Source organism: Zophobas morio, unplaced genomic scaffold, assembly GCF_036711695.1.
Source record: "Zophobas morio isolate AGI-343-1 ecotype UQ-CSIRO unplaced genomic scaffold, CSIRO_AGI_Zmor_V1 ptg000030l, whole genome shotgun sequence".
NCBI lineage: Eukaryota > Metazoa > Arthropoda > Insecta > Coleoptera > Tenebrionidae > Zophobas > Zophobas morio.
The window spans coordinates 2,668,477-2,679,588 of NW_026972135.1; positions in this window are offsets into that span (position 1 = coordinate 2,668,477).

An 11,112-nucleotide genomic window follows, 5' to 3' on the forward strand; every position below is an offset into this window, starting at 1 on the left:
CTTCACCTGGAGCATAAATCTCTAATATAATAAGCGGTCATCAAATAGTACCTAATAAGAGCCTACCAATTTATCAATATGCGCCATGATTACAATTTCACACACACTTTTTAAATGGTTTATTTTCCCATTGAGGGAACAAATCTAATTCTCTTTCGTACCTGCACTTAGATTTCTCGGGAATCAGTTCCCTGTTTGCGTTCCGCCCTCTAGCAAGAATTTTTGATAGAACTTAATTCAGCGTTTTTTCTCCATTTTCCGCTTTTGAAGTTTGGAATTTTTGTGTTATCAACAATAATTCTGTTGCTAAGTTAAGAAAGGCGTCTACGATTTTGCAATTTTTTGCTTTTAAATACTAAACATTTCCACAATTTAAAATGTAAATTTTAGTGTATGTAGTTTAGTACGACGAAAACCGTTGTACGCGACTGCGGGAACATTCGTTATATCATATCCCGTTCTCTTATTAGTCGTTATAGCCTTCTTAACAGCCCTTAATACGGAAATAACTATTACGGAACAGAGAAACAGATGTCCATTTTTGTTATATATTATCTCCAAAACCACCGCACCGATTGTTGTCAAATTTCATATTATATTTTAGGAATATCGTGTAAAACGCTAACCAAAATTTGTTCGATCTTCCCCACCAACAATGATATGACGTACTCCTCCATTTGTAGTGTATGATCCGAGTTAAGTTTTAACCCTAGGCATCCAGATTTTTGTAAAACATTCTCAATATTCTACAACAATATTTTACAATTTTACCTTACAATTGCAAAACTCTGAAATCATACAAACGTTTTAAGGTTATCGGAAGCAAGGTAAATGCTTAATCGAAATTCATCCGTTTAGCGCCTTCTAAAAATTAATTAAGTCATCTTACAACTTTGCGGAATAAATGATACTATTAAAATTCTGTAAAATAACATAGGTACTCCTACAGGTGTGGTTATCTACCTTATTTAAAATGTGTAAAATTATATGTATCTTTATTTATTATGATTTATTAATCCATTAGTAATATCGTTACGATATAAACCTATACGCTGCCTCGGTACGACACCAATTGATTTTCTCGAGGGCTTTCTAGTACGTGCGGCGATGATGGGTGACTCATCGTCTGTGACGACCGCCGGAAAAGAAAGCCTGGAAGCGGAAGTCGTGACGGGTACTCCAGAAAAACCTGATCGCGGAATATCTAGAAGGAAAGTATGGGTTTAAATGGAGGCCACCTTCGGGAACGACTCATTCAGTCAACGAGAGAAACCAGTCAAGTTGTCCCGGAATTATGTTGTACACAATAATTGTTGTGTCGTGTAAATTTGTGTTACTAAGAAATACATTGTTGAGTTTTACTCACACCGATTTTTAATTACAGATCAACATAACAACACTATGTAGATGGTAAAACACTAAGCAAATTTTGTCTAATCATCCTCACTACTAATGCGATGACGGCACTTTAAAATTATACAGGGTTAGTCACGAGAGAATTACTTCTGAAAATTATTTTTACCCAACCCAAAATACTAATACCCTGTACCACTTGATATTATCTAAATTTAAAATGAAATGCCTAATCCATGATTGCTTTTACTTTGGCAGTGTCACTTTGACGTTAATTAATTTTTAACATTTTTTTTTTCATTGTTGACTCGCCTCTAGAGCCCCATTGGATCGACGACATACAGTCAGATCAATCTGGGCTATAGGGAAGCCGTAAGTGCTCTACCAATACTGTTGTTCGCCGCTAATGTGCATGTGTTAATTCGCCATCTCTACGTCACCTAGAGCCTCTTTGAAGTGCAAATCTGCAACCTCTGGACTTCTTCGGCCATCCATTTACAAAAAAGCCGTAGCATCCCCCAAAATGCCCAACATTTTCAACAGATTAGTAGTTAAATTATTTACTTACTTGTTTGAGTTTGTGTTGTAACCTTTGAATAAAATGCCGTCAAAGGAATTTTTAGAAATAATTTTCTCGTGATTAATCGGTTGCAAAAGATCAAGAGGCACACTGACAAATTTACTAGCGGCGCCGGAGGAGATTTCCGACTGGCTGCGGTACCACCATGGACACTCGCGTAACCTCCTTTTCCACAATTGTCAAAATGAGATTGCCAAACTCAAAGCAATCATGGATTAAGCATTTCATTTTAAATTCAGTTAGTATCAAATGGTACATGGTAGAGACCCTAGGGGCCGGTTGCATAAACGCAAATCAAATTTAATCTCTGATTAAGAACAATTGTAACTATGATAATAACAATCGTTACTATGGAGTTAATCAGAGATTAAATTTGATTTGCGTTTATGCAACCGGCCCTATATACTTTGGAAAAGAGTTGTGACACGAAACGTCAAAATTAATGGTAAATTTTATTTTACTATGCTGGCTACGGATGCCTTTTTTGAGTCATGTTTTGACAGTTTGTAATTGTCATTTAGTACATAGACGTGGAAGAGAATAGTCGTCGTCTGTTGTGTACGAAACTGTAGAAATACAGAAGCAAATGGTTTCTCATTGTTTAAAGGCCCCGAAAACAAGATATTACTTAACAAATGGAAAGAACAGATGCAATATCCATCTTGAAAATTGGCAAAAGGGCTTACATTTGCGAGGTTGTTGTCCGAAATTGTATTTTCCATCTAATCCTTGGTCAACAGGTTCACTTCAAAAAAGAGAATTTTATATTTCAAGTGAATGCAAAATATGTGAGAACGCAATTCCAACAATTTATAATGTGGCTGAATTTACGTCAAAATGACCTTGGCAAAAAAAAAATGTTATTGATGAAGTTCAGCAGACTATTTTCGAAAAAGACAACTTCATCAAAAAACTGCAAATGAAAAAAAGTTACAAGAAAAAATAACGCGGGGTGCTGAAAAAGAAATTAATGTTTTGAAATCAAACATTTCAAGTTTAGAAGGGCAAGTAATAAATTACAAAAATAAGGACGATGCATAAAACAGAACTATAAAAGGGATTCTCAACGAAAAGCAAATTCAAAATTGAAGTGTGAAATGTAAACTACCAAAACGCTGGAACAATAAAACAATAGAAGAAGCCATTAAAACAAAAATTTGTCTGTGGAACATCAGGACATAACTATATCTTTTGAATATAAATTTTCCGTTACCTTCAAAGTGAAACCCTATGCCGTAAAATTCAGCACATACCGTTTTTACCAGGAATTTTACATGAAATTTTTACCTATTTAACAATCAAAATTCAAAATTTTAACGATTAGGAAAGGGATTATTGTTTATTTTTAGGCGAAGCAGCAATCAATCCAGGTAAAGGATACTGTCGACGTTCCTCATTACTTTTGGGAAACAACATTAACAAATTTAAATGAAGTCGCTACCTATGTTTTGTTTTTTATGTTAGGAGGTGTAAGCTTACGATGGAAGCAAATCGTATGTTATCATTTTACTGGGAATTCCACACACGGAGACACATTATCTAGAATTGCAAAAGAAATTAAAATCAAAAGTACAAAAACACAATTCCAAAATTCAATAGTTAACCCAAATAACAAAAGTAGGAATGTTGATTTTGCTGCTAACGCTCCACCTTTATCTAAAAATGTTCAATCCAACCTCATGTATTCTTCGGCAATTTAATTAATTGTTTGTGGAACATTTCTTAATTATTTCGAGTTACAGAAATTCGATAACCATGCTTGTTTTTGTATTTTTTTTTTCATTGTTATTTTAATTAAAAGATGTAACAAATTTTAACTTGTAAGTTTTATTTAATATAGAGGTACATGAATCTATATATTTCTACTGAAATTATTCTACATATCAGAGCAAATATTCATGATGGAAATGTGAGGACGTTGTAAAAACACTGTTTATCATAGAGTAGTAGATAGAGAACCTACTAAACATGCTTCAAATTTCTTACCACGGTGCCGTTCGTTAAATTACAAAATGTTGTTTTGACCAGAAGCAAAACGATTAGATACTGAAAATGTGATACACTCTCCAAATCTTAGCTGGGAACAACGATAGTACCTAAGTACAGAATGGTGTTTAAACTTAACTGCAAATTGTGATGTAATCTTATAAAGTGTAAATCAGTATGATTAGGTATTCCGTATTTTTCTGTTTTACCAGCGATGCCGGTTGCAAATTGTAAGAAGTACTTAACCGCATAACACTTCTTCTTAAATATAAGGTACTGTCAGTGTCAGTACTGTTAACAAAATTTCAAAGAAACTATTTGGAGCAGTACGCCACTGCTTGAAAATGTAACTTAACCTATAAATTTCTTTTGAAGTTTTTGAAACTAAATCACTAAATTAGATAAAGACAGCAATCACTATAGCTATTTCATAACTGACCGTCATGTAATAAAGATAGAGACAGAAAATGTCCGTGTCACAACTCTTTTCCAAAGTATATCTAGGGTCTCTAGTACATGGTATTCGTATTTTGGGTTGCGTAAAAATAATTTTCAGAAATAATTCTCTCGTGACTAACCCTGTATATGGTAAATGGGTTTTAAATTGTATAAAATAACATAATCTTACATGTGTAGTTTTTGAATCTGTTTGTGTTTTTAGCCGAAAGGTTCAGATTTTTGGAAAAAAAATTAAAATTACGTATATAACAACTTTTTGCAATTTTGAATCTGCAAAATCGAATGCTTTGAAATCTTACATATGTTTTAAAATTCTCATAAGCATTCTAAATTTTTAATATAAATATGATGGGTCTGTACTTGTGATTTATCATTCCATTAATATTTTTTGAATTTGCTTATACAGGATGACTCAAAAAAATTAACGAAGGAGTCAATTTATTTTATTGATTAAATCAGGAACAGCTCACTTCATTTTCCCGATAATTTGGGAATATAATACTGTTATTATTATATTACAATTGGCCTATTCAAACTTATATATATATATACATAAGTTTTGTATTAAGTGGCACCCTGTAGGATGAATGTAATTGTGACGCCCGGTGTATATACTGATTTGATAAATAATGTAAAAGAAGAACAATCAAAATCAATAGTAATAAGGCACCCATCTGTATATAAATTGAGACAATCAATGCTTTTGTGGCACCTTGCGTTGTTGCCACTTTTTTATGGTCATCCAAACAAACATATTACAATACCTTAGGTGCTTCGTACCCACTTATCGTAAATTTAGTATATTTTGGCAGCATAAGCTAAAAGGGAATTTGCACAAATATTGTTATTATTATCTAGTATTGAAAAGTAAAATACCGTGAGACACTATTATTGACAATTGTCTAATGCTGGCATAAAAATTTGATAAGCAAATCTTAATTAAAATGCGAAAAATAATATGAGAAACAGGTTGTGTAAAACAGCATGCCTGCGTTGATATAGTTTTTTAATTCAGTATAGTTTTAATTTCAAGCATGATTTCAAAAGGAAAGACATTTAAAATCCTATAAAAAAATTGGTCAAAAGTTTTTTCGACAGAACGTCCCTCGCTCCTGAAGTACAATGAAACATATTGAGCATATTCGAATGGGCGCACCCTCAGAGGCATCCGTCGTCTTTTCTCTGTCATAGTGAACTTTTCTACCTGTACCTCTTCAAATTAGTGCCTAATCGATTCATCCGCATTCGTGCTAGTGTGTTAACCAGTTCACTTAAGTTTATGTTTTCACGTGTTATTGTTTGCGATTTCAAAAAATAAATTTAAAAACCACCCCTTTCTGAAGTGTGCATGTGTCGCTACTGACTGATAGTCTGTTGTTAGATTCTGATGACTCACCATATTGAACTTAAAATAATCCATCTTTAATAACACTTGTCCTCCAACACTAGGCAATAGCAATCTGATGGTCAAGTGTTTATTTATGTCTATACATCGAGAGAATGGCATATAGAAATTAGTTTGCTTTGAATGTGTTTATCTTTTCAAAACAAAGGCTAAAATTATTATTTAAACCACAATCGAACAAAATGTTCTGATCGTATAATACAGGGTGTTATTAAAATGTACGTACAACAAAATTGACACATCTTCGCGAAGTCTAAGAAGCCTGAAAAACGTACTTTGTGTTATCAAAATTATAAAGGGAAAATTAACCCTTATCCAACCTTTTTAGACGCTACTGAAGGATAAATCGTTAAAATTAATTTAGTTTAGTAAATCCTAGCAACTGTAACAATAACTCTTTTGTCAAGACTAAATGTTGCTATAGAAACGAAAGATGATCTTTTTATCAGAGGCGTACAACGAATTTGGACATAAATTTTAATAATTTTAGTCTCTAAAAGGAGAACACATTTACCTGAACTTTTTTTTACTTTTAGCACCCATACGTCCAGACCAATTGCCGATTTTATTTTGTATGTACCTTTCAATAACACGCCGTATAATTCTTATTTTAACATAGTTGTTATTATAAAGACATGTTTTTCAAATTTTCGAGGAAATGGGATGACTGGTTCTTAATTTGACCAATAAAAATTTGTAATGAAGTCATCAACATGGATAATACTAGTCACAGCACAAAAGAAAAGTAGTCACAGCGTATTACCAGTGCAAGAAAAAACAGCGAGACGTATGTCAACTTGGATTGGTGCACTGTAATACTAAAAAAAAAACTGTATTGAATTCCCAAAATTTTCTGAGAAAATGGAGTGAGCCGTTCCTGATTTAATCAATAAAATAAACTGACTCATTCATTAATTTTTTTGAGACACCCCGCATAAGCAAGTCTAAAAAATATTCATGCAGTGATAAGTATAGGCCTATCATATTTTGCACATCTAAGACAGGATTTATTCAACAATATTTTGAGGTGACGTCATAAATTTTTTAGGGGTGATGAGCAAATACATTTTGATAAAAAATTTACCATGCTTATGATAAATTTAAAACATTTCTAAGATTTCAAAGCAATGGGTTTAGCAGTTCCAGATTAAATCAATAAAATAAATTCATATATTCATTAATTTTTTGAGTCACCCTGTATCCCCAAATCCAAAAAATATGCCAGAAATGATAAATTACAAGACTCATCATAATTTGTACAATTTAGATAGGATTTATTCGGCAAAATTTTGAGCTGACATCATTTTTTTCAGGGGATAATAAATATATTTTGTTTATGTATACTATATATTATGTTTATCATGCTTATCATATTTTCAGTTAGCCTGTATAATCAAATCCAAAAAATATTAATGGAATGATAAATCACAAGTATAGACTCATTATATTTGGACATTTTAGATAGAATTTATTCAGCAAAATTTTGAGCTGACGTCATCAATTACAAAGTTCATTATGCTTATCATAACTTTATAACATCTGCAAGATTTTAAAGCATTCGGTTTTGCAAATTCAAAATTAAATTGCAAAATGTTGTTTTATAATTGTGATTTTTTTTCCAAAAATCTGGACGTTTTGAATAAAAACTCAGCACGAAGTCATAAACCATTGTTATTTAATACAATTTAAAACCCATTTACTATGTACAATTTTGGAACGACGTCATCACACAATTGTGGTGGGGATGATTAGATAAATTTTGGTTAGCGTTTTACCATCCACATGATTTCCTAATGTAAATACAAAATTTGACAACAATTGGCCCAGTACTTTCGGAGATTACCTGTTTAATAAAAATCGGAACAGCAGGCATGTGTAATTTAAGAATCCATGTTGACTTTTTACGCTAGAGATCCACATTTTTGTGAAAAATTAAAAATTGTATTTTACAATTTAACTTTGAAATTGCAAAACCGAATGCGCTGAAAACTTGCAAACGTTTTAAGGTTATAAAAAGTTTAATAAATGAATACTCAAAAATTACTTATTTATGACCTCCCCAAAAAATTATGACGCCATATCATATAATTCTGCCGAATAAATATTTTAAAATTTTATAAAATGGCATGCATCTGCATGTGTGATTTATAAATCCGTGTTGAGTCTTTACCCCTGATTTACTTAGATATTTGAAAAAAAATCAAAATTACCTAACAATATTTTACAAATTAACTTCTAAATTGTAAAAGCTGAATGCTGTGAAATCTTGCAAATATCTTAGGTTTATTGGAAGCATGGTTATCGTCAATCAAACTTTGTCCATGATCTTATAATCTTGCAGGATAAATGTTCTTCAAATTTATGAGTGTTTTTGGGAAGAAACTGAATGTGATTAATTAATTAATCAGTCCTCTCTTCTGCTTTGAAAAGAAAAAATCGGTTTAATTTTCTTTTAACAACTGATGCTTGTAATCTGAACTTGTTAGTTGTCTAATTACATAAGCAGTCGAAGTTAAACTTGTACTGAGAAACGGAGAATATCTACATTTTTTCCTGTTGGTTATCTACGATCCAGGGGCTGCGGGATCTTAATTCCGCCGTTGGTTTTTACTTTGAGGAGGTTATCACAGTGATTGGTACAATTACTTCTAAAAAGTAATGCATTACTTTAGCAAATACTTTTTGCACTTTGAAAAATTTGATGAAGATACAATTTTAGATATTTGTTGTATGGGTCCAAAGGGAAACAAACGTGTTAGAACGAAAATGGCAGTGAGTGATTTATTTTACTGACGCATTTGTTGCATACCCACATCAGTAAATAAAATAAAACAAGTAAATACTTCACGTAAGAGGATTATATTCATAATTTAAATTCAATAATAACTGACATTCAAAATTTTCGTCAGCTGAGGCATGACGTTTTATCTTAAAAACATCCGCGCCAACACTAAACATCCTTTCTACTGAGGCGCTAGATGGAATTGTTGTGGGGCAACATGTTACATATTTTACCAAAAATTGAACACCCAATTCTTTTGCGTCTAATTTCATTTCACTCTAGCTACAAATAAAAGTTCGATGCCAACTGCAACAACTTTTAAACAAAAATTTGCATTGGTGGGAGATTTCAAAATATCTTATTGGCTACGTGTAAACGTATCGTAAATATTAGTCCACCAATCTTTAACAAAAAGGATGTTCCTAAATACTTAGAAGGGGCCTACAAGATAATGTAAACTTAAGAGTCTGTCTTTAATTGCCTCTTACTTGGCATTGTGACTTACAGATTAAATTTAGAAAACCTTAGAGGGTGGACACTCTCATAAAATTTCATGGTCCTATAATGAGTGGTTTAAAAGGATGCATTCTCTCGGTTACTGGTTATAGATTTGAGTGGACCAGAAAAATGGCTAAAGTATGTTTGACCACAAATTTTAAATATTCTGCCCCTGTTTACTAAATTATTTATTAAGATATTTTATTTCTGTAAAGCGCAATGAACTTTTTAATACAATTTCTACTATGTACCTTTTTGGAAATTTAAAATTGATCCATAAATAGCACAAACCAGATAATCTCATACTCTTCACAATTTTAAGGCGTTGTAGTGTTTTTTTTGACAACAAAATTTAAAAAACGAACAAGCAGTCTGGGTAGGGTTTTTTACGCTCATTTCAACGGTGTGAAGTTTATTACAATCGGACGTATACTTTTGGCAAAAACTTGGACAGATGTTTATATGTATTTCCTTATGCTGGAATATGTTTTAGCTCACCCTTAAAATGATTAAGAGTTTATGTATATTATGATTACGTGGTTTTTTAACAAATTTTGTGCTAAACTCGTTTTAGATTTTCACTCCTTGGGTTAATCTTCTGTTTGTGGGGACGAACTAGGTGTAATAATCCCAGCAGGTCAAGTAAACGATTCGTGGAGAAAAACAAAACAATATTTTTGAGTATTTGGGGTAAAAGTAATTGTAAAAGTGACTGAATTACTCAAAAAAAAAGTAATTCGCTACAATTACTCATTACATTTTTTGAAAAGTAATGCATTACAATTACTCGTTAAGTCATTACTTATTACTTCCAAACACTGCACGAAACTAACATCGCAACATCAATTTTATAATTTTTTAATGCAGCGGGATTTGTCGGACTATAGTTTAACGACCAGGAAAGTTCTGTCGAAATAACCTTCGACCATTTTTTTTTTATTGTATCCAAAACGATATATTCACTTTTTGTGAAATTCTTAAAATAAAGTCATCTTTCACCACCTCACAAATACATACATACTAAAATTGTGAAGTTTTGTATAAATAATTTTAGATAATTTTTTTAGCATGTACCTACTGTATGTATATCCTTTGTCACACAAAAACTGGTGATCTGAACTTCTGGGGTAAGCCCAAGAAATGCTACTGAAACATGTGTGCAACTACTAATGAAAAACCTGAACTCCGGTCCAGGTCGGGTAGTCACTAGTTCAAAAACCTAATAATTCCGGTCCGCAGTTTTGTTTTATTTCTTCTGTATTTTCTTCTTCGTCATTTTCATCTTTCCAGATCAGTTTCAATTTTTTCCAATACCTTATTTTTAAAATTGGTAGTATTTGCTTTTTCCATTAATTTTTTCAAACTGTAACCAATTATTTTCTCCGCAAAGTGTGCTTTAGAAGTTTGCTTCGTATCTTAATACAGATAACATTTTTTTTCTTTTCTAACTTTGTTTATCTAAATTAAATATTACTTTAACTTTTCTTTCTATCTTTGTAAATGTCTTGCAAAATATTTAGAAGTCATCGAATTGTTATGAAATTTGTAAAACGTAAAATTTTTTTATTTCTTTTTTCTACTAAATCTGATTAATTGTAAACTTCGAAATTCTGAAACGAATGAGAATTGGCTGTATTTCAAAAACTTAGAATTTGCTACTTATGGTATATATGCACTATGCAGTTATAATTAAGAACTAAAAAGTATTTTAAAAGAAATTTGATTTTTCAGATAATACGAAATTAAATAGAACCATAGGTATCTTTCCATTTTTAAGTTGTTGCATTCCTACATGAACTAATCTTTTACTTTATGAATACATTTTTCACAATTACAACTGAACTAACAACTTCACGGCGAATACGAATACTCTGTAAATGCCAAGAATGCAGTGTTGCCAGTTATCGGGTGCCAGTTGGTACAAGTACATAGTGGTGCCAGTTTGTAGTGCCATTATATCTGTATGTAAATCTGTATATGCAAGGGCGCCCTCTGGTTAGTACACCTTCCAACTAGTGGAATATAAGCCGAAATATATATTGTAAAAGT